Source organism: Mesoplodon densirostris, chromosome 1 (assembly GCF_025265405.1).
Source record: "Mesoplodon densirostris isolate mMesDen1 chromosome 1, mMesDen1 primary haplotype, whole genome shotgun sequence".
Classification (NCBI taxonomy): domain Eukaryota; kingdom Metazoa; phylum Chordata; class Mammalia; order Artiodactyla; family Ziphiidae; genus Mesoplodon; species Mesoplodon densirostris.
This window is the reverse complement of record NC_082661.1, coordinates 93,917,993-93,944,843: the sequence shown is the minus strand read 5'-3', so window position 1 is coordinate 93,944,843 and position 26,851 is coordinate 93,917,993. Positions and strand designations below refer to the sequence as shown.

The window sequence follows — 26,851 nt, the reverse complement described above, 5'->3', positions numbered from 1 at the left end:
CGGCAGGCGGACTCTCAACCACTTGCGCCACCAGGGAGGCCCACCCCACCTTTTTCTAGGCTTCTATGACACTCAGTATTATCACTATATTCCCTCACTGTTGTAATTTTTTGTACCCCTCACTAGACTGTGATTCAAGGACTTTGTCAATTGTTCTCTCTGTTATGTTTCTAGTACTAGGTCTAACTGTTGGTAGGCAGTTAATAAATGTTTTTAATGCAATGGATGAATGATCAATATATTTGTGTAATTAAGTAGTCTCCAAAACACCATTTAAAAAACAGATAACTTTCGTTCTCATTTTCTTATGCTAAAAGTATTAAATACTATATTTTAGAGAAGCCAAAATTAAAATTACCAAAAGGCTATTACTCAAAGACAATTACCACTAAACTTTTGGAGTATATTTTTCCTGTCTTTTGTATATTTATGTGTAAATAGACATACATTTTTTAGACAAATGGGATCATACTGTATTTCTGTTTTCTGACAATATTTTACTTAACATCCATATAGTTGGGGGTTTAGGTTATTTCTATGCCTTTACTAATATAGAGTGCTTTAGTGAATATCCTTATAGTTCTATAATCCATGGTTAGGAAAATGGAATTTTATTGACAGTGTAATAATCCACCATATAAATGGAATTTGCATGATTCCTGATTCTTTATTGTTACACATTTATGTTTTTCTCTAAGCCATACTTTTACAAATAAGGCTGTAAGAAATATTCCTATGCATAAATTTTTGTTTAACTATTTGACCATTCTTAGCATAGATTTTGAAAAAGTAAATTACTAGGTCAAAGACTTTAAGACTTTGGATTAATTTTGCCAAATTGCTTTCAATGAAACACGTTGTAATTTATTTATTTTTTTGGCTGCATTGCACTGGCATGCGGGATTTTGGTCCCCAAGACCAAGGATCAAACCCGTGCCCCCTACATTGGGAGCATGGAGTCTTAACCACTGGACCACCAGGGAAGTCCCAAACATGTTGTGATTTAGATTCACCACTACCATTGTATTGGGGACTTGCTGAGTGTTTGACAGTTACCCAGCATAGAGCTAGACTCTATGGAGGGCTAGGAACATGCCCTCAAAGAGATACATACTTGGAAAGATATATAATATGTACATGAAACAATAAAGGTAACCTGACCACATATATAAATACCACAATAATTTGGAGATAGGAAATTCTATTAAATGCTAAAATAGGTTAAACAGGTTTCATAAAAGAAGTATAATGATTAAGACCAGGAGAGGTAGAAAGAAAGAAGTGGAGGCTGTGGGGAAGACTGAGTTGGGGAGGGTGCCTAGAGAATCTGCACAGGGAGCAGGAAGGAGAGCAACTAACAATTATTGAATGTTTTCTGTGCAAGTGCCAGGCACTGCACTAAGCATTTTATACCCAATATCTCATTTCCTTCTCGCAGCAAACCTGAGAAGTAGGTATTATTTTTACCCAGATCTGAATGACATGAAAAACTGATGTTCAGAGCGATTAAGTAACTTGCCAAAGATCATAAAGCTTTTGAGAGGTGGCACCAGGATTTGAACCCAAACAGTCTACCTGCATAGTTCATGCTTTTAAGGACATCACTCAGCAAACTCATTACAAAGTCAGGATCATGTACCCAGTCAGGAATTGTATCAGTGACTTGAGTCAGTTGGCACTCAGTAGATGCTTGAGAAAGAAAATGAGGGCAAAAAGGATTCCACATGCTAAGGCTTATTTCAGACAGCAGAGAACTAAAAACTTACTTTAAAATATGTGGCATGGATTAAATGTAAAATTATAAAGCCTTGAGAAAAATATATAGGAGAAATCTTAAGGATCTAGGGGTAGACAAAGAGTTCTTACACTTGACACCAACAGCAGAATCCATAAAAGGAAAAATTGGTAGATTGGGTCTCTCAAAATTAAAATTTTTTTCTCCAAAATACTCTGTTAAGAGGATGAAAAATCAGTCTACAGACTGGGAGAAAATATTTGCAAACCACATATTCAACAAAGAACTAGTATCTAGACTATATGGAGAACACTCAAAACTCAACAATTTTTAAAAATCAAACAATTCAATTAGAAAATGGGCAAAAACCATGAACACATTTCCCAAAGAGGAAATACAGATGGCAAATAAGCACATGAAAAAATGTTCAACATCATTAGCCATCAGGAAAATAATGCAGATTTAAACCACAATGAGATATCACTACACTACTATCAGAATAGCTAGGAAAAAAAAAAAAATAGTGGCAACACCAACTGCTGGCAAGGATGTGGAGAAACTGGATTGCTCATACATTGCTTGTGGGAATGTAAAATGGTCCAGCCACTCTTGAAAACTGTTTGGCAGTTTCTTATAAGACTAAACATGCAGCTACCACAAGGCCCAGCAATTGCACTCTTGGGCATTTAGCCTAGAGAAATGAAAACTTATGTTCACATGAAAGCCTGTACACAAATGTTCATAGCGGCTTTACTCATAGTAGCCAAGAACTGGAAACAACCCAGATGTCTTTCAATGAGTGAATAGTAAACAAACTGCACTACATCCATACCATGAAATATTACTCAGCAGTTAAAAAAAACTATTGATACATACACAAATCTCCAAGAATTTATGCTGAGTTTAAAAAGCTGATACCAAAAGGTTATATACTGTATGATTCAATTTACATAACATTCTTCAAATGACAAAATTATAGAAATGGAGAATAGATTAGTGATTACCAAGGGATAATGAGGGGGTGAGGGAAGCACTGAAGTGTATGTGACTGTAAAAGGGCAACATGAGGGATCCTTAGTGATGGAAATATTATATATCTTGATTGTATCAATACCAATGATATTATACATGAATGCATCCTACAATAATATTGAACAATAGTTTTACAAAATGTTACTATTGTGGGATACTGGATAAAGGGCACACAGGATGTCCCAGCATTATTTCTTATAACTGTATGTGAATCTACAATTATCTAAACATGAAAAGCTTAATTTTAAAATACATAGCCAACTGGAAAAGAATTTAAACACTAACATATTCTTAGAAAGTAACCTAAAAGGTAAAGAAATCTCCCTATGTTATTCAGCAGAGCCACATGAATGAAAAATTCACCTGGCCTAAGGTGGTGCAGATGTATACATTCCTAAGACTTCCGCTTTGTTGCAGGAAGGCCCACCTTTTCACTACTAGTAGAAACAAGAGGCTAAGGAGGGTTGCAGAGGTAGGAAGAGAAAAGGAGAACTGAAAAATTTAAAAAAAAAAAAAATGGAGTGGTTCTTCTTAGAGCCCTTTATAAATATTCTCTGTCACCTGGCTTTCTGTTTTCCATCTAAATGGCCAAAAGGAATTAATGACTATGCCCTTTCTATGGTAGAGACTCACCAGGGCCCTGAGGGCAGGGAAAGAATCTGAGTCTTGCCTCACATCAGCCAAATCTTACCTAATCTCTCACACATATTTCTCCCCTCCAGTCCCCAGGCTTTGCCCTGGATGCCCTCCCCACCCTCCCAGAGGCCCATTCCCCTAGCAGCCCCACTACCCAGAACAGAGCATCCATGCAGACATCTAATATATCACTGACTGACTTCTAATGATGGGTCGAGCCCACTAGGTCACTCTGTAACATTCATCTTAGTTTTAAAAACATGAGAGGGACATTGTTGGCAAAAATCCAGGAGTAATGAATTCTATGTTCTAGAAACAGAGAAGCTGAACTATTTCAGTTTGAAAGGAAGAGCTGGCAGAAAACCAACAGAGCAAAGTCCTCTGGGGGGAAAAGAAAGCAGGCTGGTTAGTTAACTTGTAGGTCTGTAAGGTGGGCAGATTTCTTTAAAAAGCAAACAAAGCAATTTTAGACTTGAGAGACTTAATTGGCATCCAAGGCCAAGAATATGAATAATGTTATATAAAAACCTTGCTCAAGTGAGAATTCTGCAATCGAAGCATTCTGACTCTAATAGCTAAAATTTAAGGGAGAAGAATATAGAAAAGGCTGTTTATTTTTCCAGTCATATATTATAATATATACCATTCATGGTATCAAGATTTAAATCTCATCTTTTTTTTTCATCATCATGGCAAGAAAAGTTTGATGCTTTTCAGAAGTTCGATGTCTAAGAAAATAAAAAGTTAAGCTGGGCTTCCCTGGTGGCGCAGTGGTTGAGAGTCTGCCTGCCGACGCAGGGGACACGGGTTCGTGCCCCGGTCCGGGAAGATCCCACATGCTGCGGAGCGGCTGGGCCTGTGAGCCATGGCCTCTGAGCCTGCGCGTTCGGAGCCTGTGCTCTAAAATGGGAGAAGGCCACAACAGTTAGAGGCCCGCAAAAAAAAAAAAAAAAAAAAAAAAAAAAAGTTAAGCTGTTTTTGTAGGTTACAGACAGTGCTAGGATACTAGGATGAACTTGTTCTTCCCTCCATAAAATGAGAAACTTCATCTATGCATATAGTAAAATTAGGGAATTAATAGTAGCTTAATACAATTCCAGATCACTTGGTAGTGAATAAGGAATAGCATATACGAATAGAATTCAAAGAAAATTAAAAATCTATTTGTTTTAACCCTTTCCCTTTCTTATAACTCTCTCAGTCCACCCAAAATATTATCAGTGAAAAGAAAGAAAGGCACACAGGAAGAAAAACAACAAAGCAGGAACCTGAGGAAACTATACCTATGTCATCCTCTTTCAAATTATAAGTTTCATTGTAAGTATCATTGGATGGACAAAGATTTATGTATAAAAATGCCCATTTCTGGGTTATTAATTTATTACAGCAAAAAATGGGAAACAATCTAATGTCCAAAAATAGGAAAATGTTTAAGTATTTTACAGTGTGTTGATATGGTGGAATGTTCTGCAGCCATTTAAAGAAGTCATATTTTCAAATAGCAAAAATTAAAGAGTGAAATACCTACTAATCGTGGGAATAAGGAGGAAAGGGAACTCTCATACAATGCCAGTAAAATGAATTGTTACAGCCTTTTAGGAAAGTAACCTGGCAATATCTATTAAAATTAAAGATACATTATCCAGACAAAGAACCTGATGTAGGTAAAGAGTATTAAAAAAAAAAAAACAAACAGGACTTCCCTGGTGGTGCAGTGGTTAAGAATCCGCCTGCCAATGCAGGGAACACGGGTTCGAGCCCTGGTCTGGGAAGATCCCACATGCCGCGGAGCAACTAAGCCCGTGCGCCACAGCTACTGAGCCTGCGCTCTAGAGCCAATGAGCCACAACTACTGAAGCCCGCGCTCCTAGAGCCCGTGCTCCGCAACAAAAGAAGCCACCGCAATGAGAAGCCCGTGCACCACAACGAAGAGTAGCCCCCGCTTGCCACAACTAGAGAAAGCCCGTGCACAGCAACAAAGACCCAATGCAGCCAAAAGTAAATAAATAAATTAATTAAATAAAATAAAAATTGGGTTTGTTTAAAAAAATTTTTTTTAATTAAAAAAAGCAAAAGCAGGTGAGGCCTATGCCATGCAAGCCTCTTATACAAACATAGAATACTTTTCATGGAAGTAATCCCAACTGAAAGAGCCTACTTCCAACTACTTAACCACTCATAATGTCACTGGGGTCCACCACTGTGGGATCCTCAAGCCTTGCCTTTCTCTTTAATCCCAGCCCTCTGGGTAATACTATCTGTCATTTGGCAACCACTCAACGATGTTCAGGGACCACCCATATAGTTCAGCCCCCTACATGCTTCCCTTTCTTCACTCGCTTCCTCCCACCCACCACATATTAATTGCCAAGTCTGGTTAACTCTGAATTTACAATACGTCTCCCACTTGTCCCTTGCTCTTCTTCCTATACCATCTATCCTGACTCAAGACTGTATTACCTATCACTTGATTATCCAATGGTAAAACCGGTTTTCTTTCCTCCTTAGCCCTCCCTGCTCCAATTTATTTTACACACTGTGACCAAAGCAATCCTTCATGAAACTGACCATGATACTCTCCTGAATAGAGCACTTGATGCCTCCTCTTTGGGTAGAGAGCAAACCTCAGCGTCCCCATTACAACACTCTACGTCCTCAAGCACCTGGCTCTAAACATGGTCTGAACTTGCAGCCCCAGTACCTTTGTGTGTTGAATGATATACTGTGTTGAAGAGTATCTCCCCAAATTCATGTCCACCTGGACCCTCAGAATGTGACCTTTCTTATTAGGAAATGGGATCTTTGCTGATGTCATTAGTTTAGATGAGATCTTGCTGGATTAGTGTGGGCCCTAAACCCAATGACTGATTTCTCTTCCAAATGAGAAGGCCACATGAAGACACAGAGAGACATACAGAGGGAAGATGGACATTTGAAGATGGAGGTAGAAATGAGAATGATGCAGCTACAATCCAGGGAATGCCAAGGATTGCCAGGAGCCACCAGAAGCTAGGAAGAGTCAAGGAAGTATTTCCTGGAAACTTCAGCAGGAGGTGATGATACCTTGATAGTAGACTTACACCTTCCAGAACTATGAGAGAATAAAGCGTTGTTTTAAGCCACCAAGTCTGTGATAACTTGTTACAGCAGCAATAGGAAACTATGCTAAAACCCATGGGAAGGGCAGCAGGGTCAGGCACTAGACAGGTGCCACTTTGAAGAGCAGGGCATCCTGAGACAAAGAGCAGCTCCTGTTCTGGCACTCAGGACTGCTGAGGCTCTCCTCAGGCACCTAGACGCCATCCCAGGCAAAAAGCATGAACTGGGAGTTGAACTTTCATGGAAGACACAAAAATACAGTTAATAGGAATTTTTTTTTTTTTTTTTTTTTGCGGTATGCGGGCCTCTCACTGTTGTGGCCTCTCCCGTTGCGGAGCACAGGCTCCAAACACGCAGGCTCAGCGGCCATGGCTCACGGGCCCAGCCGCTCTGCGGCATGTGGGATCTTCCCGGACCGGGGCACGAACCCGTGTCCCCTGCATCAGCAGGCGGACTCTCAACCACTGCACCACCAGGGAAGCCCCAGTTAACAGGAAATTCAAGAGCATTCCTGCCCACAACCCAGCTGGGTAGGGTGTTCAGGCACAGTTCAGTTATAGTAAATTAAAAACTTCAATATTACAACCCAAAGCTAAATGTGAGACTGTGCTACCCCATACTAATCAATGTTTGGCTAGTTTTTTGTTTTATATCTGTAAGTCATATCACTACAATGTGGTGAATCCGCAGCTTTTACGTCCAGGACCCTCTGATGTTTTTTATTGTACTCTCTACTTAATACAGCCACAATTAGTCCTGCAGGTCCATTAGAAGTCCTTTGGACAATCAAAGAGCAAATTAATAAAGACCATTATACCATGTGCTCAGCTTCTTTGGAGAGAGTGAGAATCATGCTGTAAATTGGTATTAAGGCTAGTGATGCACTTATTACATGCACAGAGCACAGTGAGATCAAGGAGGTGGGAGGGGGGAACAGACAATCCAGGTGGAGGCCTGGCTCCCTGCCCTCCCCCTCACCCCTTCTGGCCCTAGCAGGGAAGAGCTCATATTGGCGGACCAGCTCAGCCATCAGGCAGGAACAAGAGTCAGGCCCAAGCTTAGTCAGGCAAGACTTGGCCCATCAGCCAAAATCTCTCTTCTCCCCCTTCCCCCACTGCCATCCAAGTAAAGTGAATCTATTTACTTAAGGTTAACTTTTGTGCATTCAAGGAAAAGTATTCAAAAGTTACTTTGGTTTTGAAAAATTAATGCTTGAATTTACAAAATAAAAACCCAAGGAGATTTTCCTGTAAGCTTATAAATTTATAAAATTTTATAGATATAGCTAAATTTAAACAACCCCTTCTAAAGGGGCTTTTTAAAACATATATATTTATTTTTGTATTTGACTTGGCTGCGCCGGGTCTTAATTGCCGCATGCAGGATCTTCGTTGAGACGTGCGGGATCGAACCAGGGCCCCCTGCATTGAGAGTGCAGAGTCTTAACCACTGGACCAGCAGCGAAGTCCCTCTAAGGGGACTTTTGATGAATGTTTGGTCACAGTTAATTAACCTACTTTAAATATTTTAACTACATTTATAAATTTAATATATTCAATTTATTTTTTTTTAAGTTCTTCAGTTGTCTGACCTAAACACAAACCAAAACCAAAACCAAAACCAAAAAACACTTTCCAAGTACTTAAGTAATTCACATATGTCTAATAAATTAATCTTATAAATATGTTAATTTTAAGTTTTTAAAATGTCTAATAGTGTATTTACATTTGAAAGATTTCCACTTCAAATCACAAATGTAAATAAATTACTTAGTTACACATTTTAAATAAGCATTCCACATACAATGTGTCATTCCAATAGGTCGTATTCTCCTAAACATTATAAAAACTTAAAACACTAAATATACAGATTCCTTTACACAAAAATACTAATACCATGTGTGTGATTTTTAGAACACTACTATATTTAATTGTAAGCCTTCTCAATGTTTTAAAAAAATGCTTATTGCTTTCAAAAAAATTTTATCTTCTCAAATTCTTTTGATGATATCTTCTAAAGCTGGTTGAATTGCATATGAGGTCTGGAGCCACGAGTATCTAGGGGAATTTTTCTCATACACCACTACGAAGATGAGTCCCTTTATACTACTAATACATCATAAACTACAAAACTTAAAAAGGGAGCTGACACCAGCCTCCAAAAGGGCCTCCAACGATGCTCTCCTCCTGTCAGTCACTCCCCTGTGTAGACACTTCTACTCTGAATGATGTTGACCTGTAATCAATAGGATATTGTGGAAATGATGGAGAGTGACTTCTGAAGCTAGGACATAAAAGACATTGCTTCCTCTACCTTGCACACTCCTGGATTTTTTGTTGTGGAGGAAGCCAGCTACTCGTGCAGCCCAAGGAGCCATCTACATGGTAAGAAACTGAGTCCTCCTACAAACAGTCAGCATTAACTTGCCATGTGTATGAATCACCCATCTGGGAAAAGGATTCCCTAGCCCCAGTCAAGCCTTCAAAAACTGTAGCCCCAGGCGAACATATTAACTGCGACTTTAAGAGAGGCCTGGACTCAAAACTAAGCAGCCTCACGCTTCTACATAGTCACACTGAGCTAGCTCCCTGGGCTGGAATCTGACCTCAGCCTCAGCCTTGCCAGACCATGGACCTTCCCAAAGTGAGCGAGCTTTGAACCTTCATGAAAATGTGTAAGCAGGATGCCAGTGTCCTGAACACTGAAGAAATGCACTTCCTGAGGGAGTGAGTGGAGGTCATTGGAGGTAAAATACCACCTGATACTCATAAAACTAAATCAGCACATACCAAGAAAGAAAAACCAGACAGTGAGAAAGCAGAGGAAAACATAAAGACAGATGAAACATCAAGTGAGGAAAGTGATCTAGAAATTGAAGGTGCGACTGAACCAGACACGGATGCCCCCTCAAGAAATGGGAGATGAAAATGTTGAGATAACTGAGGGGATGATGGATGAGGCAAAGGATAAAAATGTGGCTGCCACTGAGGCCCTAAATGATGGTGAACTACAGAAAGCCATTGACTTGTTCACAGATACCATCAAGCTGAATCCTTGCTTGGCCATTCCATATGCCAAGAGAGCCAGTGTCTTCATCAAATTACAGAAGCCAAATGTTGTCATCTGAGACTGTGACAGAGATATTGAAATAAATCCTGATTCAGCTCAGCCTTACAAGTGGGCAGGGAAAGCGCACATACCTCTGGGCCATTGTGTAGAAGCAGTCCATGATCTTGCCCTTGCCTTTAAACTGGATTATGATGAAGATGCTAGTGCAATGCTGAAAGAAGTTCAACCAAGGGCCCAGAAAATTGCTGAACATCAGAGAAAGTATGAAGGAAAACATGAAGAGCGAGAGATCAAAGAAAAAATAGAAAGGCTTAAGAAGGCTCGGGAAGAACAAAAGAGAGCCCAGAGGGAGGAAAAAGTCAGAAGACAATCAGGAACTCAATATGGCTATTTCTCTGGTGGCTTTCCTGGGCCAACACCTGGTAATTTTCCTGGAGGAATGCCTGGAATGGGAGGGGGTATGCCTGGAATGGCAGGAATGCTTGGGCTCAATGAAATTATTAGTGATCCAGAGGTTCTTGCAGCCATGCAGGATCCAGAAGTTATGACGGCCTTCCAGGATGTGCCCCAGAACTTGGCAAATATGTTGAAATATCAGAGCAACCCAAAGGTTGTGAATCTCATCAGTAAATCTTCAGCCAAATTGGGAGGTCAAGCCTAAGGCCCTTCTGACAAATAAAGCCCATGCTGAAGGAAAGATCGCCTAATGGATGTCGCAATAATACAAACCAGTGTACCTCTGACCTCATGAAGAAAGCTATGGTGCTTTGAAAATAATCTCTCTCCCTCTGTCCCAAATGCAGTTGAAACAATTTACAGTGGTTCGCTATTAGAACAATCATTCAGATAACATTTTCCTACTGGGAATTAAAAGCTTTATAAACACTTCTTAAGCCTGAAAAATATTAAAACAACAACAACAACAACAATTAAGCCCTTCCTGCTAAAAAACAAAACTCACTAAGCTGTTCCCAAATTCCCAATCCACAGAAACTGTGGAAGATAATAAACATTTATGTTGTTATTAATATAAATTTTGGGGTAGTTTGTTATGTAGCAGCAGATAACTAACATCCCTAAATCCAAATCATATCATTTTCTAATTTTCAAGCCTCATTAGTTCTTAGAAACCTCCAGTCAGGTGACTACACCATTGCTTGGATTAAACTATTTATTGTTTCATTTCATCCTCAACATTTTTTTTTATTCTCTCTATCTGTTGGGTCCACAATCATACAGAAACACTAAAGTATATCTAATTCTGCTCCTCATAAGCCTGGTCCTGACTCTATCACAAATTCAAGGAACTACATTCCACTGCCACCTATCATCACAGCATCCTCCACTGGACCATATTGAAAGTTTATATTTTAACAATAAAAGATGGAAGCATCTTTTCCAGAAATCTGTTGCTGAAATATCCAAGAAGTCTAATAAACATCTCAGACTTAACATGGTTAAAAAAGAGCTCTTGGGCTTCCCTGGTGGCACAGTAGTTGAGAGTCCGCCTGCCGATGCAGGGGACACGGGTTCGTGCCCCTGTCCGGGAAGATCCCACATGCCGCAGAGCGGCTGGGCCCATGAGCCATGGCCACTGATCCTGCATGTCCGGAGCCTGTGCTCCGCCACAGGGGAGGCCACAGCAGTGAGAGGCCAGCATACCGCAAAAAAAAAAAAAAAAAAAAAAAGAGCTCTTGATTTTCCTCTCCCCTAGCCTACTCATCCCACGCTTCCGCATCTCCGTAAATGACAACATCACCCATCCAGATGCTTATACGAAAAACCAAAAAGTCATTCTTGATTCCTCTCTTCTTCTCACACAATCAACAGTGGGGTTCCCTCAGCTTCTACCTCCAGAATATATCCTGAATTTGTTGACTTCTCTTCATCTCCATATCCTATCTCCACACCATCTCCAATCTTTCATCTCCATCTCCTTAGCCTAGACTATGCCATCATCTTTCACCAGGACACTGCAAAGATCCTCCTTACTGTAACCCCTGTTGCTTTTCTATATACACATTCACATACAGGTCTTTGTGTGACATATTTTCTTTCTCTTGGGTAAATAGCTAGATGTGAGATTGCTGAATCATATGGTAAGTGCCTGTTTAATTTTATCAGAAACTGCCAAACTATTTTCCATCTTGCACTCCTGCCAGTAACATCTGAGAGTTCCAGTTGTTCCGCATCCTCTCCAGCACTTGGAATTTTTAAAAAATCATTCCAGTACGTGTGTAGTAGTCCTTTTTCATTTTTTGAATTGAGGTAAAATCCACATACGATGAAATGTACAGATTCTAAGTGTACAGTTCAAATGAGTTTTGATAAACGTGTATACTCATGTAATCAAGATGTAGTACATTTCCATTACCCTAATAAATTCCCTACTAACCCCCTTCCAGTCAGTCTCTACCCCCTAGAGGCTACCATTTCTGATTGTTATTCCTCATAAGAGGGTTAGTATAGTATATGTGCTTTTGTGTCTGCCTGATTTGGCTCAACATCATGGTTCTGAGATTCATCTATGTTATTGCATGTACCAGTAGTTGTTTTTATTGCTGAGTAGTATTTTATTTGTATGAAAACCTATCACAGTTTGTTTATCCATTCAACTTTTTTTTTTTTTTTTTTTTTTTTTTTTTTTTTTTTTTGTGGTACGCGGGCCCCTCACTGTTGTGGCCTCTCCCGTTGCGGAGCACAGGCTCCGGACGCGCAGGCTCAGCGGCCATGGCTCACGGGCCCAGCCGCTCTGCGGCATGTGGGATCTTCCCGGATCGGGGCATGAACCCATGTCCCCTGCATCGGCAGGCAGACTCTCAACCACTGCACCACCAGGGAAGCCCCCCCATTCAACTTCTGATTGACATTTGGGTTATTTCCAGCAATTCCATTCCTAGGTATTTACCCAGGAGAAATGAAAGTATATGTCCACAAAAAGACAACAATCACCTGTTTCCTCTCTTGATCCACTAAATCCATTCTCCATATAGAAGTTAGAGGGATCTTTTAAATAAATTACTCAAATCCCATCTCTCCTCTGCTTAATACCCTTCAGTGACTTCCCATTCCACTTAGGAGAAAATACAAACTCCCTACCACAGCTTGTGAAACACAGACATCACTGATTCTCAACCCTGGCTGCACAGAGGAGAACTTTAGTTGCTTGGGCTCCACCTCAGATCAAGTGAATCAGAATCTCTGGAGGAGGGTCCACATAGTTTTTAAAGCTCCCCAGGATATTCTAACAGGCCTCCAGGTTTGCAAGGCCTTTCCCGGTGACCGGGCCTGTGGCTCTCCCACTTTATCTCATGCCACTCTCCCCGTTGGGTGCTGTAATCCAGCCACGCTGGCCTCCTTTCAGCCCTGTGAACACAGCGATTTTATCCCTACCTCAGGGGCTTTGGACTAGTGTTTCTTCTGTCTGGAATGTTCTTTAGATCTTAGTGTAACTGGTTCTTGTGATTCAGGTCTCAGGTGAAATGTCACCTGCTTAGAGGGACTTCTCCTGCCCACCCAACCTAAACGAGCTACTCTGGAGCACGTCACTTGTTCAAATGTTCTATATCACATTTATCTCCAATACTGTCCTGTTCAAGCATTTTTCTTTGTGTTTATTGTCTGTCTCCCCGCTCTAGACTGTAAATCCCATGAGAACAGGGACATTGCCTGCCTTGTTCTCCACATATCCTTAGTATTTATAATCGTGCCTGGCACATAATAGAAGTTTCAGAAATATTTGTTGGAAGCCTGAAAGAATACACGTATAAAATGTACATATTACCTGGGACAGAGGGCAAAAGTCCACAAGAGGTCTTCTTTCTTTCTTTCCCCCAGGTGTTACCATGAGGTAGTTGATTTACAGGCGAATGGAGAGACTCTAGGGGATTAAACCCAGATACTCAGAGTTCATTAGGTCCTAAAAGGCAGAAAGATTGTTTTCGGCTTATAGTATCTTAACTTCAGTCCTAACCTGAGGCTGTTCACACTGTAGATACTCAGTGAATATATTTCTATTAGCAGTGAAGTGACTATGATCTGCTTGGAGGGGCTAGAGGGGATGTGGGAGGAGGTGATGGGAGGTGGAGTGTGTAAGTAGGGATTAGGGGATCATGAGAAAAGGAGACAGAAATATATTTATGCCTTTATATTTACTTAAGGGAGCTGTCCCAATTCAAAGCATGAAATTCAGTTTATTCTAGCCAATTGGATTTCAAAACACTGTCCTATTCTATATGTAGTTTCTCTTTGTAAGCAAGGCAGTATGTTAAAACAAAGTTTTAAAGAAATTTTAAAAGAAAGAAGAGGAAAAGGAAAAAATGATACAGGGCAGAAGAGAGGAGGGAACCAGGAAGAACGTAGGAACATCTTCATTGTGCTACACACAGTACTAGGCACGTTCAGACATTTACTTATTTATCGCAACCCTATGTGAAATAAATATAATTATACTCATTTTACTGATGAGGAAATTGAACGAAGCTTAGAGAAAAGTAACTTCCCTTTTAAATATTCTTACCACTTAACTGTTAAAATAGATAAAAATATACAAGATATACACAGCAAACATGCAGATGACATTAACATTGGAAATGCCATCTGACGTAAGCAAATAGATCAAAGATTCAAATTAGTCCTGTCAGGCTAGAACACTGGATTAAAACCAAGGGTTAGATACAATGTAGTGGATAAACTAAATCTTGCGGTCAGCTACACAGGTACAGAAAGAAGGAGCCCTAGTTTGGCTGGAGTTTGTCTAAAAAGATCTTATTTAGTTGACTGCTAGTTTAATATAAGCCAATAGTAGATGCTAAAAATGTGAATAGGACAACCCCTAAGTATCTCTTGACAGTTCTTACCTTAAACGACTTCTTTTCAGTATTTACCACTGGAGATATTTTAAAAATTCCCTTCTCTCCTGGCTTCTGTTACATCTGATTATCTTTCCATCTCTGAAGCAGATCCTTTATTAAGGTTCTGTGCCAACTACACAATTACTGTATTTAATCCTCCTTAATAGCACTAATGAAATAGCATAATTATTTCCATCATCTTATAGATGAGAAAACTTAGGTTTAGAACATCTAAGTGATTTTCTCAAGACCAGACAGCTAATAGCGTTCATAGCGCTCAACTCCAGCAGTCTGACTTAGAGCCACACACTTCTAACCACTGTCCCTTCTGTCCCAGAGTTTCTTTCAGAGCTTGCTTTTCCTTTGCTCATCCCTTAAGTGTCAGTGTTCCTTAGAGTCCAGTCCTCAGGTCTCAGCTCATCTTACTTCATTATCTCTCTGGTTAATCATCGCTAGACATGGGACTTTTAACTGACAACTTCTACATTGATGAATCCTATAACTGCCACCAATAGTTGCCGCCCTAATGGCACTTACCCTTTCCACTGCCTTCCTTGCTAGTAGGTGCCTCTATAAGCTTCAGAGGAGGCTGGATCCAGCCCCAACCCTGGCCCCAGAGACAGAATCATGATTAGTTTAAACCAGGCATGATGCTTCCCCTGCCCCCTCTTTTCAGTGACTACTTTAAGTACTGGAAGAGAGTCAGCTGAGAGATTTTTGAGACGTTATCCTGGCTCTTAAACAGAAATATTCATCAGCAGGTAATCTCTTTTCTATCACCTTGTTGTGTCTGCATGTGCTGTGGAGAACTAAGTCAGCTATCCTGGAGCTATTAATAATTTTCAAGAGTATAAAGGGCTCCTGAGAACAAAATGTTTGAGAACTGCTGCCTAGCCCCTGCCAGTATCATCTTTCCCTAGGTTATTGAATCGGTTTCCTAAATAGTTTTTCTACTGCTAAGCTGAGCATGGCCAACCCCAATAAACCCATTCTCTGCACTGCTACCAAGGTGATCTTACTAAATGCTAATCAGACTCCTACTTAATCCATCAATGGCTCCCTGTTGCTTTCAGTTTAGCACCTAACACCCTACTTCTCTTGTTTTTTTTTTTTTGTTGTTGTTGTTGTTTTTTACATCTTTATTGGAGTATAATTGCGTTACAATAGTGTGTTAGTTTCTGCTTTATAACAAAGTGAATCAGTTATACATATACATATGTTCCCATATCTCTTCCCTCTTGCGTCTCCCTCCCTCCCACCCTCCCTATCCCACCCCTCTAGGTGGTCACAAAGCACCTAGCTGATCTCCCTGTGCTATGCGGCTGCTTCCCACTCCTCTACTCTCACCACACATCCGTTCACCCCAGCCATTCACAGGTAATTGCAGTTTCCTATCAGAAATGATACTGTCTGTTGTTTCCATCCCTTCACACCTTTTTTTTTTTTTTTTTTGTCTTTGGAGCAGAAGACATGTATTACAGTGAATTGGTTACACAGGTGATGGAAGAGCTAAGTCAATCAGGATGGTGAGGCAAGCAGAAGTGAGCAACAATGGCAAGCCACCACCAGTGGCAAGTTCTGGGCGTGGAGGAATGAAAGGAGGAAGTGATGTCACCAGACCCCCAAGGGTCAAAGTTACCCAGGGAAAGCTAGAACCATGGTAGACGTGTTCTGCATGTTCTGGGACCAGGAAGGAGCCAAGCCACTGCCAACAGTGCCTTCCAAAGCTGAGCATCCTAATGTGCTCTTGTCCACACTGTCACATCCTATCCCTTCATCCTCTAGCTAGCTAACTTCTACTTTTCCTTTAACACTCAGATCAAGGGTCATTTTCTACAGGAAGCTGTCTCAGCCCACAGTGTAATTTACCTGTCCCTCTCTGTGCTTCCAAAGCACGATTTATCAAAGTGGTCACCAGAAAGTACTGGGACCACTGGTTTATTGAGTTTCCCCCTAGACAATAAGCTCCTCGAGGACTGGGACAGCCTCTCTTTTCTTTGTATCATTTGAGCGCAGGGCAATGTCTGACTACAATGTTGGGGGTTATTATATGTGCTCAGAAAATGTTTTGCAAACATATTAATGAATTAAGTCTAGGTAATTTGCTTCTGGGATGAGTTTCATTTTCTGAACCATTTGCTTTGTGTGTGTGTGTGTGTATGTGTGTGTATGTGTGTGTCCAAGGCCTGGACTATTCAGGGCATTTTCCTTCACACACAAGCTTCTTCATATAGCCCTTGAGAGGAAATGTTATTTCATTTCTTAATACCGTCTCTATACTGTGGGATGTATAAAGATGCTTTCTGCAGCCCAAGTCTCACGGTCCCCTTCAAACTGTGTTTCCTGGAGTGGAGGCCTCAGTGGTTTCTTTGTAATTCTCACACTTGGAACACTTATTTTAATTTTACAAACCACCTTCCAAAGAAACCAGAAAACTGTTCTGTCAGTCTTATACATTTTGTGCTTTTTCTTTTTTTTTTTTTTGGCTGTGCCATCCGGCATGCGGGATCTTAGTTCTCTGACCAGGGATCGAACCCGTGCCCCCTGCAATGGAAGCGTGGTGTCTTAACCACTGGACCTTCAGGCAAGTCCTCTTTTGTTCTTTTTCATAACCTTTTTTCTTCCACTTTGGATAAAAATAATAGGTAACAAAGACTTAATTATATTTTGGGAATCCCTTCTTTCCTTTTAGAAACGGCCACTAATATTAGCACCTTGCCATTTTTTTGAGACCGTCTGTGCATGCCCAAGTACCAAGGAAAGCTTTTCGGAAAGTAGGAAAATGGTGAGCATGGTATGAGGATGAGCAAACTGCCAGCGGACAGTCCTTTTTTCTTTTCTTAACAGCTTCATTGAGATATAAATCACATACCATACAATTCACCCACTTAAAGTGTACAATGCAATGGTTTTTAGTATATGCATAGACATGTACAGCCATCACCACAATTTTAGAACATTTGCATCACCTCAAAAAGACACCTTGTACCCTTGAGCTAATCTTCCCCACACCCACACTTGTCCCTTTCCCCATCAGCCCTAAAACTACGAATCTACTTTCTGTCTCTGTAGACTTCCCTGTTCTGGACTTTCATGTGAATAGAATGATACAGTACGTGGTTTTTGAGGACTGGTCTCTTTCTCTTAGCATAATGTTTTCAAGGTTCATCCATGTTGCAGCAGGTGTCAGTACTCCATTTCTCTGGACAGTCCTTTCCAAACACAAAAACTGGACTGGACCAGCACTGTTACTGGAGCCATCAGCGTGAACTTCTTTGGTGAGAAGATTTTCTGCTGTGGTTCCTTGCTGGGGAATCTCACTGGAGCCTGCTTTGTGTGCCTCTTTACCTAAGCCACCACTATCAGCTGGCATTGGGCCTTATATGAAAGTGAGGGAATTAAGAATTAATCAGAATTACAGACAGAATCCGCCAAACCACTGTATGACTTTTGAGCAATAGAATTCATACGGAAACCATCTCAGACTGTTTCTTCATACAGTTCTAGTGGACTCTCTAGGTATGTCCAGCAGGGAAGTCCAGGCTAGTGATAGGGCCAAAGCCTATGTGATTGTTGTCAGTTCATTGGTTCTCAGTGTGGTCCCCCAGACCAGCAGCATCAGTATCACCTAGGAACTTGTTAGAAATGCAGACTCTCAGGCCCACCTACTAAATCAGAAACTCTGAGAGTGGGGCCCAGTAAATCTGTTTCAACAAGCCCCCAAGTGATTCTGATCCACACTCAAGTTGGACAACAACTGGTTAGTTAACTGGTATAGTACTATCAGCATTGGCACATGAACACAAATCAATTACTGACTCATACCCTGTTTTGTATCCAGTGTATATACTCCATGGATGAAGAAAAACCGTTGGGATCTAAGTAGTAGATTATGGTACCTATGCTGAATTTCTATGCATTGATATGACAGAAAACTTATTTTATTACTCCCCATTTCCCATCTTTATTTCCTTTTAAAACAATGCTTTGATAAAAACTTACTTTAAAAAAATCCTGATAGACCTACTAGAGAATGGATTTGTGGACATGGGGAGGGGGAAGTGTAAGCTGAGACGAAGTGAGAGAGTGGCATGGACATATATACACTACCAAACTTAAAATAGATAGCTAGTGGGAAGCAGCCACATAGCACAGGGAGATCAGCTCGGTGCTTTGTGACCACCTAGAGGGGTGGGATAGGGAGGGTGGGAGGGAGGGAGATGCAAGAGGGAAGAGATATGGGGATATATGTATATGTTGAGCTGACTCACTTTGTTATAAAGCAGAAACTAACACACCACTGTAAAGCAATTATACTCCAATAAAGACGTTAAAAAAATAAAATCCTGATAAACTTGTTGCCTTTATAGAGTTTATTTCCACTTCAGACTGAGTAGATCTTGTAGGTAGCATCCCTAGAAGATGGTACTTCTACAAATCTTGGTTCAGGAAAAAATAATTCCTATATGCACTCATATCAGACACAGGTCTCTAGAGGTTGTTTTTCTGAGTGAATATTTTGTCAGCATAGAGACAATATCAGAGAGCGCATTTTTAAAGCAATTGGTAACCTGATGCCTGTATTGATAAAATACCCAAGAGTTTGCTTGGAACACACCCAGGACTTTATCTAACCTTTGTTGTTAAGACCAAACACTTTTTAGATAGTCTGGGGATAGTCCTTATCTCTTTCAGAAAGAGCACAGGAATGGTTTATTCTCAGTTAATCTGGGTAGATTTGACTCAGGGTTAGCAGTTGCGAAATTCTGCTAAAATGTGCCTTAAATACTTAGACAAAAGTACAATTCTTGATAAAAAGCAATTTTATTTGTCAGAATGCACTGTGTGTAATTCTTTTGAAACAGTATTATTTCCTCAGCATCCATTTTCATTTTGCTTTAAATACCATTAAAATTGATTTTTAAAAAGTCTTAGACACATAGATAGAATCCTGTCATGAGGTGTTTAACTGCACATGGCCTTACGCTGTTAATTATTATTTCATATATCTCTGTCTCATTCCTCAACTAGATTTACCCTGAAGGCAATAACAATTTCTTGTACATATGTGTTTGCTCTCATGATGTCTATCAGATATCCTAAACATAGCAGACATCTGTTAAATATGTGCGTATTGATCATAGCTTTGATAGTAACTTGAAACACCCAGCCTCATTGTCAGGAATAGAAGCTCTCTTAAATTAGGTCAGTTAAGGAGAGATACAACAGACCACTTCACAGATATCCAAGGACATAAGCAAAGCACACCTAGACCACATGGGACATGGAACTGGATGTTCAGGACCCAAGGCTACTCCTTTCTTCTCAGGACCCTGGGGCTTCAGGTCTGTGCTTCTACCTGTATATCTCCTTCAGTGTCTTTAGTAGTCTGACCTCATTTTTATTGTGGTATCTCTATTCCCTGAAAATATGAGCTTACATTTGGCTTTGGTTTGTCACGGATCTACCCTACTATTTTATGTCAAGAGCCCATTGGCATCTAATTGGTTCAATTTTAGTGGCCCAATTCCAAATTCCATAGAGACATCATCATCTGATTAGGGTAGAGTTCAGCTCTAGTACAATCAGCCATGAGTAGGAAGTAGGAGGTGTAGAGGAAATCAGGTAGCATATAAAGCTATTCCTCTCCAGGAACTGTGGGTGGAACAGGTTCACTAAGAAGGGGTCATGGACAAGGAGGTAACAGCTGACATAACTACTCCAGTTTATCTACTACACCCTAGAACTCAGACAAGTATACAAAAGTTAGACATTAGAGGTAACTAGGGTCATGGATAAACTTCTCTTTTGATCTAGATCAGGGCTTGGCAACCATAGCCCTTGGGCCACATCCAGCTTGTGGTCTGCTTTTGTAAGAGTGAAGAATGGTCTTTACATGAAGAAGAATAGGCAACAGAGACTGTAAATGACAAATGCTAAAATATTTACTCTCTGGCCTTTTACAGAAAAATTTTGCCAACCCCTGCTCTAGATGACCTTTCTTTCTTCATTCATTTCACAAATATCCACTGAATATTTACTATGTTCTAGGCACTGTTCTAAGTATTGTAGATACAATGATGTCACGAAGACAAGCATGGTTCCTACCCTGGAAAAGCTTAGATTCTATTGTGGGAGAGAAGAGATCAAGAGTAAGTATATACAATGCTTGAAATTTTCCATGAATTAAAAGTTACAGATGGGCTTCCCTGGTGGCGCAGTGGTTAAGAAGCCGCCTGCCAACGCAGGGTACACAGGTTCGTGCCCTGGTCTGGGAAGATCCCACATGCTGTGGAGCAACTAAGCCCGAGCACCACAACTACTGAGCCTGCACTCTAGAGCCCATGAGCCACAACTACTGAGCCTGTGTGCCACAACTACTGAAGCCCTCATGCCTAGAGCCCGTGCTCCACAACAAGAGAAGCCACAGCAATGAGAAGCCCCTGCACTGCAATGAAGAGCAGCCCACCCTCGCAGCAACTAGAGAAAGCCCACACGCAGCAACGAAGATCCAATGCAGCCAAAAATAAATAAATTTATTTTTTAAAAAGTTAAAAAAAAGAGTAAGTATATACATTAATAAATAAATAGGACAATTTCAGATTATAAGTGCTGTGAACAAAATAAGCAGAGGATATTAATACAGGGAGAATAACAAGGGAAGGGGACAGGTTGGGGAGATCCTATCTGTGGAGGTGACATTTATGCTAAGACCTAGAAGACAGGAGAGAACCAGTCATGAGGAGGTCAGCATTACAGCCAGAGGAAATGAAGGCAAAGTCTCTGAGGCAGATAAGAGGTTGGCTTAGTCAAGGAACCCCAAACAGGCCAGTGGTATTAGGGCAGAACGTAATAGGAAATGAAGTTGGAAGGTAGGGAAGGGCTAGATCATCTACAGCCCTGGAAGGAAGCCATTGAAGATGACATGACTTCATGAATAGTATGATCTCACAAATGTTTAAAAAAGATCTCTTTGGCTGCCATGAGAAAGATTATAGAGAAGCAAGAGTGAGTTCTATTAAAGAGGTTATTGTAATAGTTCAGGTGAGACATGACTGTGATTTAAACTAAAATGGTGTCATGAGAATGGAGAAAATTGGATGAATTAAAATATTTTGAAAGGAGAATTAATGAAACTAACAGATTGGGTATGAGAAGAGAGGAAACAGCATGAATCCTAGATTTCTGTGCAGCCGGGTAGATGGTGGGTCTGGTCACCTTAACCATATCATCTATGATAACTGAGTAACTGAGTCTCTGCAACTAAGAGTCATGCTTATGTATTAGAAAAATTTTCAAAGCCAGAAAAATTTATTCTCCATATTGAATCTTCTTAACTTTTATATACATACTATTCTGCAAGGGATAATAGAACTAAAAAGCACTTCTATAGCAAACTCCAGACTATCCACTTGGAAAACTGCAAGTAGTTTTCCCCTCTTCAGAATAATAGTTTGTGTGTGTTTTCTGACAGTGGAATGACCTCTCAGGGTTGCCATTTTGTCCCTTGATGTCATGACTCTATTTCTCCCTTTGGGAGATTGCTGTGAAAGGCAGAGAACCATGGGTCACTGTCCAATAGGGGATGGCTGGCCTGCTCCCTCCTCCCCATCAAGGGCTATGTGCAAGATGAGAACTGGCATCAGCCTAGAGACACTGAGATTTGTTTTGAAGCAGTTAAAGAGGAAGCGAATGCTCAGGGGAAGCTTTAAATTTCTTTCTACTTACAGAAGTTGAATTGTAAGAGCTATCTCTCCACCATTAATCACCAGGTCTAGTGTGAAGCCAGCCAACTTCAGAGAGTTAGTTAAAAGAATTGACTAATGACTCAACTCTCTCCTTATCTCACTCTCTCTTCAGGTTTGATCTCACCAGACACTCAGGCTGCACTTACCCACTCTTAATAGAGCTTTTCCAGTGTACTGCAGTGCCCAGGAAGCTCTGTGTTTGGAGGCCTGTCCTGTAGCACTGTCCAACCGAATGATGGAGAACTTCACTGCCCAGCCTGGGCCGTGAGTGGAGCAGAGGGTGGAAGAGTGCTAGGTCTCTAGAAATGTCCGAGTCGATGGTGATGGTTTAGTCATGACCTAGAATCTCCGGGAGGTCTTGATCATTTTATTTTAACAATTGGACCCTTATAATATAGAGAATGTCTTTTGAAGTTAGTTCTTCTAAAAGTCTGCTTTGGTCTCCACTCACTGACTCCTGGAAGGATTTATTTTAGAAATAAGATTTCATGGTTATCCCTTTTGTTCCAACTTCAATGATTAAAACATCCAGGAATGTGTTTTGATTCTACTTCTTTGTAGTTATTTTATCGTGGATCTTTCTGAGTCTTAGATTATATTAAGCAGTTATTAGTCACTTTCAATCCACAGATTCACTGCATAATCCCTGATTAAAACCAATTATTACTCTCTCAACGATAGTCCATAAGAGCTAGTTGTTCAATCACACTTATCTCCAATGATCCACTCTCCTCCCCAAATAGGGAGTTCCCTCCACTCCCCTGCACCATGGCTGCATGCTTCCAGGAGGTCCTTTGCCAGCATCTAGTCAGATATATCTTAAGTAATGAAGTCAATAAGGAAAAATAAAGGATGGAAATATACCCACTTAATACCAGTGAACTTGTTTAACTACTTAAGGCTGAATCTCGAAGTAGAAGCGTGTTACAGTGTGTTTTGTAAAGCAGTGCTTATAAACCACTGAGCTTTCAAAATAACTTTTTCCTATTAAGCCTGAATTGAGAAATGGGGTTAATTTGCCCCATTAACTTTTTTGTGTGTGATAATTACAGGAATTGCAGATTAGCATGAGTGAACTGGCAAGGTTCTGAGCTAATAAAAATACACACACAAATTATAATGTTCAACTGCGTCAAGATTCCTCATGAGGAAAACATTAACCATTCCTGATAGGCCAGTTTTGAGTTCAAGCTAGCACATTAATAAATATTTAGGGAAAAATCCCTTTCAAGTGACATATGGTCCAACATTTCCCATAATAAAAGACACAGTTCTGCTATTCAGAGATTTGAAACTGATAGTAGATGAACTAATAAAAGATAAATTCCATGAATTAGAAGATATTTAATAAATGTTTTTTCAGGCGATAATTATAACATTTTGCCAGCCAGGCTATCCAGCTCTTTACTTTATTAGAACCATATGTAAAATATTGTAATACTGCACTGAACGCTTGGAGCACATTACCATTTATTTCATGAACATTTGCTAAGTACCTACTGAGTGCCAGCCACCATGCTAGGAGTAGGAGATGAAAGCCCCAACAGTTAATCCTGTCTGAACACTTTGCTCAGAGATCCTATGAGTAGAATCACTTATGTTACTTCAGATTGGTTGAAACTATCATTCTAACTGCATGTGGTTGAACTGCAAGGATTGCAAAGGAATGAGTCCCCTGTCTAATGTTAAGAAGCTCCTGGCCATCAGTGTACACTACTGGCCATTTCTCAGCTGTCTTGGGAATCTCTCCAAGTTCCAGCTAATTATATAGTTATATTATCTACTCAAGGGTTCTAAGGCATCTGCCTTCAACATTGGCAAGCTCACTCATAACCCCAAAAGTGGGAGAAGAAAAACACTTCCTATGTCTCTGAGCAAAGATCTCTTCTGTGTTTAGCAAAAACAAAAAAAAATAATAATAAAACAGACAAATCTTTCCCAGCTGGAATGGAGAAAAGGAAAATTTTACCATGTATTCCATTAACCACTGACTTCATGACCATTTTTTAAAGAACAGTTTTAGATTTACAGAAGAATGGAGACAGAGGGTTTGTATATTACATCCCCACTCCACCCAATCCCCAAGTTTCCCCAGTTATTGACATCTTACGTTAGTATGGTACATGTTACAATTAATGAACTGATATTAATACATTATTAATATCTGAAGCCCATTTTATTTAGATATCCTTAGTTTTTACCTAATGGCCTTTTTTTGGTTCCAGGACACCACATTATATTATTTGTCATGTCTCCTTAGCCACCTCTTGGCCGTAAGAGTTTCTCAGACTTTCTTTGTGATGACCTTAACAGTTTCAGGGAGTACTGGTCAGGTATATTGCAGGATGCTCTTCTACTGGAATTTGTCTGATGTTTTTCTCATGATTAGCCTGGGGTTATGGGGTGCTGGGGAGAAGTTCACTGGGGTATAGTGATGTTTTCATCACATCATATCCAGAGTACATACTATCAACATGATTTATGGTTCTTGATGTTGCCCTTGATTACCTGGCTGAGATAGCGTCTGTCAGGTTCCTCCATGGTAAAGTTACTCTTTTCTCCTTTCTCCCTTTCCCATACTGCCCTCTTTGGAAGGAAGTCATTATGTGAAGCCCACAGTTAAGGAATTATGATCCCCCTTATTGTGGGTGGAAAATGTACATAAATTATTGGGAATTCTTCTGCACGAGAGCATGAGACATTTTTCTCTTCTTCCCCTCTTATTAATTTATTCAATAATTTATTTATATTAGTATGAACTCATGGATATTTATATGTCGGGTTATAATCCAAGGTACTGTACCTTATTATTTAGTTACTTGAATTGTTCCAACTTTGGCTACTGGGAGCTCTTTAGTTGGCTCCTGTGACCCTTTGACATTCCCCCTCAATATGGTGTTTTGGTTTGGTTTGGTTTTTGAGCACTTCATGACCCCTTTTCAGTCTAAGAAAGAACCTTTTATAGTCAATCTCTAATATTGAGATTCAGGCAGTGGGAGAGATATTTGTTCAGATATTGTCTAGTTTCTCAAATCCTGTGATGAAAGTGCCTGTTATTTTAGGCTCATCCAAGGATATAAACTGTCTCAGCTCTTTACCTCCCACCCTTGCCCCTTCCTGGGCATAGAAGAGAGTTAGCTATAATCCTCAGCCCATGATATATTATCATCACTAGTATAGGCAAGTTTTTGCACTTATTCTACTTATTTATTCTCTTTTGTCTCCATACTCCATTCCCATTTTTCCTTTCCTCCCCCACCCCAGGAAACTATTCTAATGTACTTAATGTGAATAATTTTGATTGTTTAAAAAGCCCTTACTTAATTATTGTTATCTTGGGAATTGCCTGGAGGTCCAGTGGTTAGGACTTGGTAGTTTCACTGTCGGGGCCTGGGTTCATTCCCTGGTCAGGGAACTAAGATCAGACAAGCCTCACAGCATGGCCAAAAAATACATATATATATATATATATATATATATATATATATATATATATATATATATATATATATATATATATATATATAGTTATCTGTTATAGGTGCAACAATGGCATTGTGGAGGCATATAGAAAATGTGGCCATATTTTTAAGAGTATACTGTATACTATGTAGGATGAAATTATATGAAATCTTGGATTTGCTTTAAGATATTTTGACAAAGTAAAAAAAAATTAATGAAATAATGGATAGAAGAAGCAAACATGACAAAATCTTACTACTTTTAAAATCTGAGTGATGGCTATATGGAAACTCTTTGTTCTATTCTCTCTACTTTTGACATATATGAAATTTTTCAGAATGAAAACATGAAAAACAAGTTCTTTCCTCCCCCTAGGTCACAAATAGTTTCTATATTTTCTTTTATTAATTTTATAATTTCAACTTTCAACTTTATAATTTCAACTTTTTAAATTTAATATTAAACTAAACTCTTGTTTTTAAAAGTTAAAAAACTCTTGTTTAAAAACTCTTGTTTTTAAAAGTTAAGTTAGCTATTCATATGCCATTTCCATATAAATTTTAGGTATGGTTATCAAGTTCTTTGAAAAATTTTGATAGTTTGATTAAGGTTGTACTGAGTTTATAGATACAATTTGAAAGAATTGACAGGTTTATAATTATTTCATATCTGTTTTCCTGTCATACTGACATAATGAAGGAATGGTCCTATATCTCTTCTATCAAAACCTGGCCAATCCATGCTGTCTATTAACAAGCTAGCATTTAAATGAATAGCAGTAAAAGTAGAATTGGTTTCAAAACATTATGTGGGTGGCAAAAATGTCAGAAGTCAAAGTCAGGAAAAGATATTCATTAAACGCATAATTATTCTTGGTGCTATGTACCAAAAAAGGACATAAGTGTGCATATTATATCATTTAGGGGGTTACATTTAAAAGGACAACATCAAGTGCATACACGTACAAGATTTAGCACAATAAGAAGTCAACTAATTAGTGAATGGACCAATGTGTCTCTAACATACAAAAGTGCGGAGTAAATGCATATTAGGGGAGACAAATGGGAGAGTGGGAAAAGAAAGGAGAGATAGCCAGGCCAGAGAAAATGTTAGAAGATATCAAGATTTATTGTTGCCTGAAAAAAGTAAGCTAAAAAGTGTATAAAATAGACTGCCATTTGTGTGAAAAAGGAAAGAAAAAGAGTGTATCTATACAA

General features: G+C 39.7%; 1 pseudogene; it reads left to right on the top strand.

Moving 5' to 3' along the window:
- The first annotated feature begins 9,130 nt into the window (after positions 1-9,130).
- LOC132483610 (hsc70-interacting protein-like) lies at positions 9,131-10,232 on the top strand (annotated as a pseudogene).
- The last annotated feature ends 16,619 nt before the right edge of the window (positions 10,233-26,851 follow it).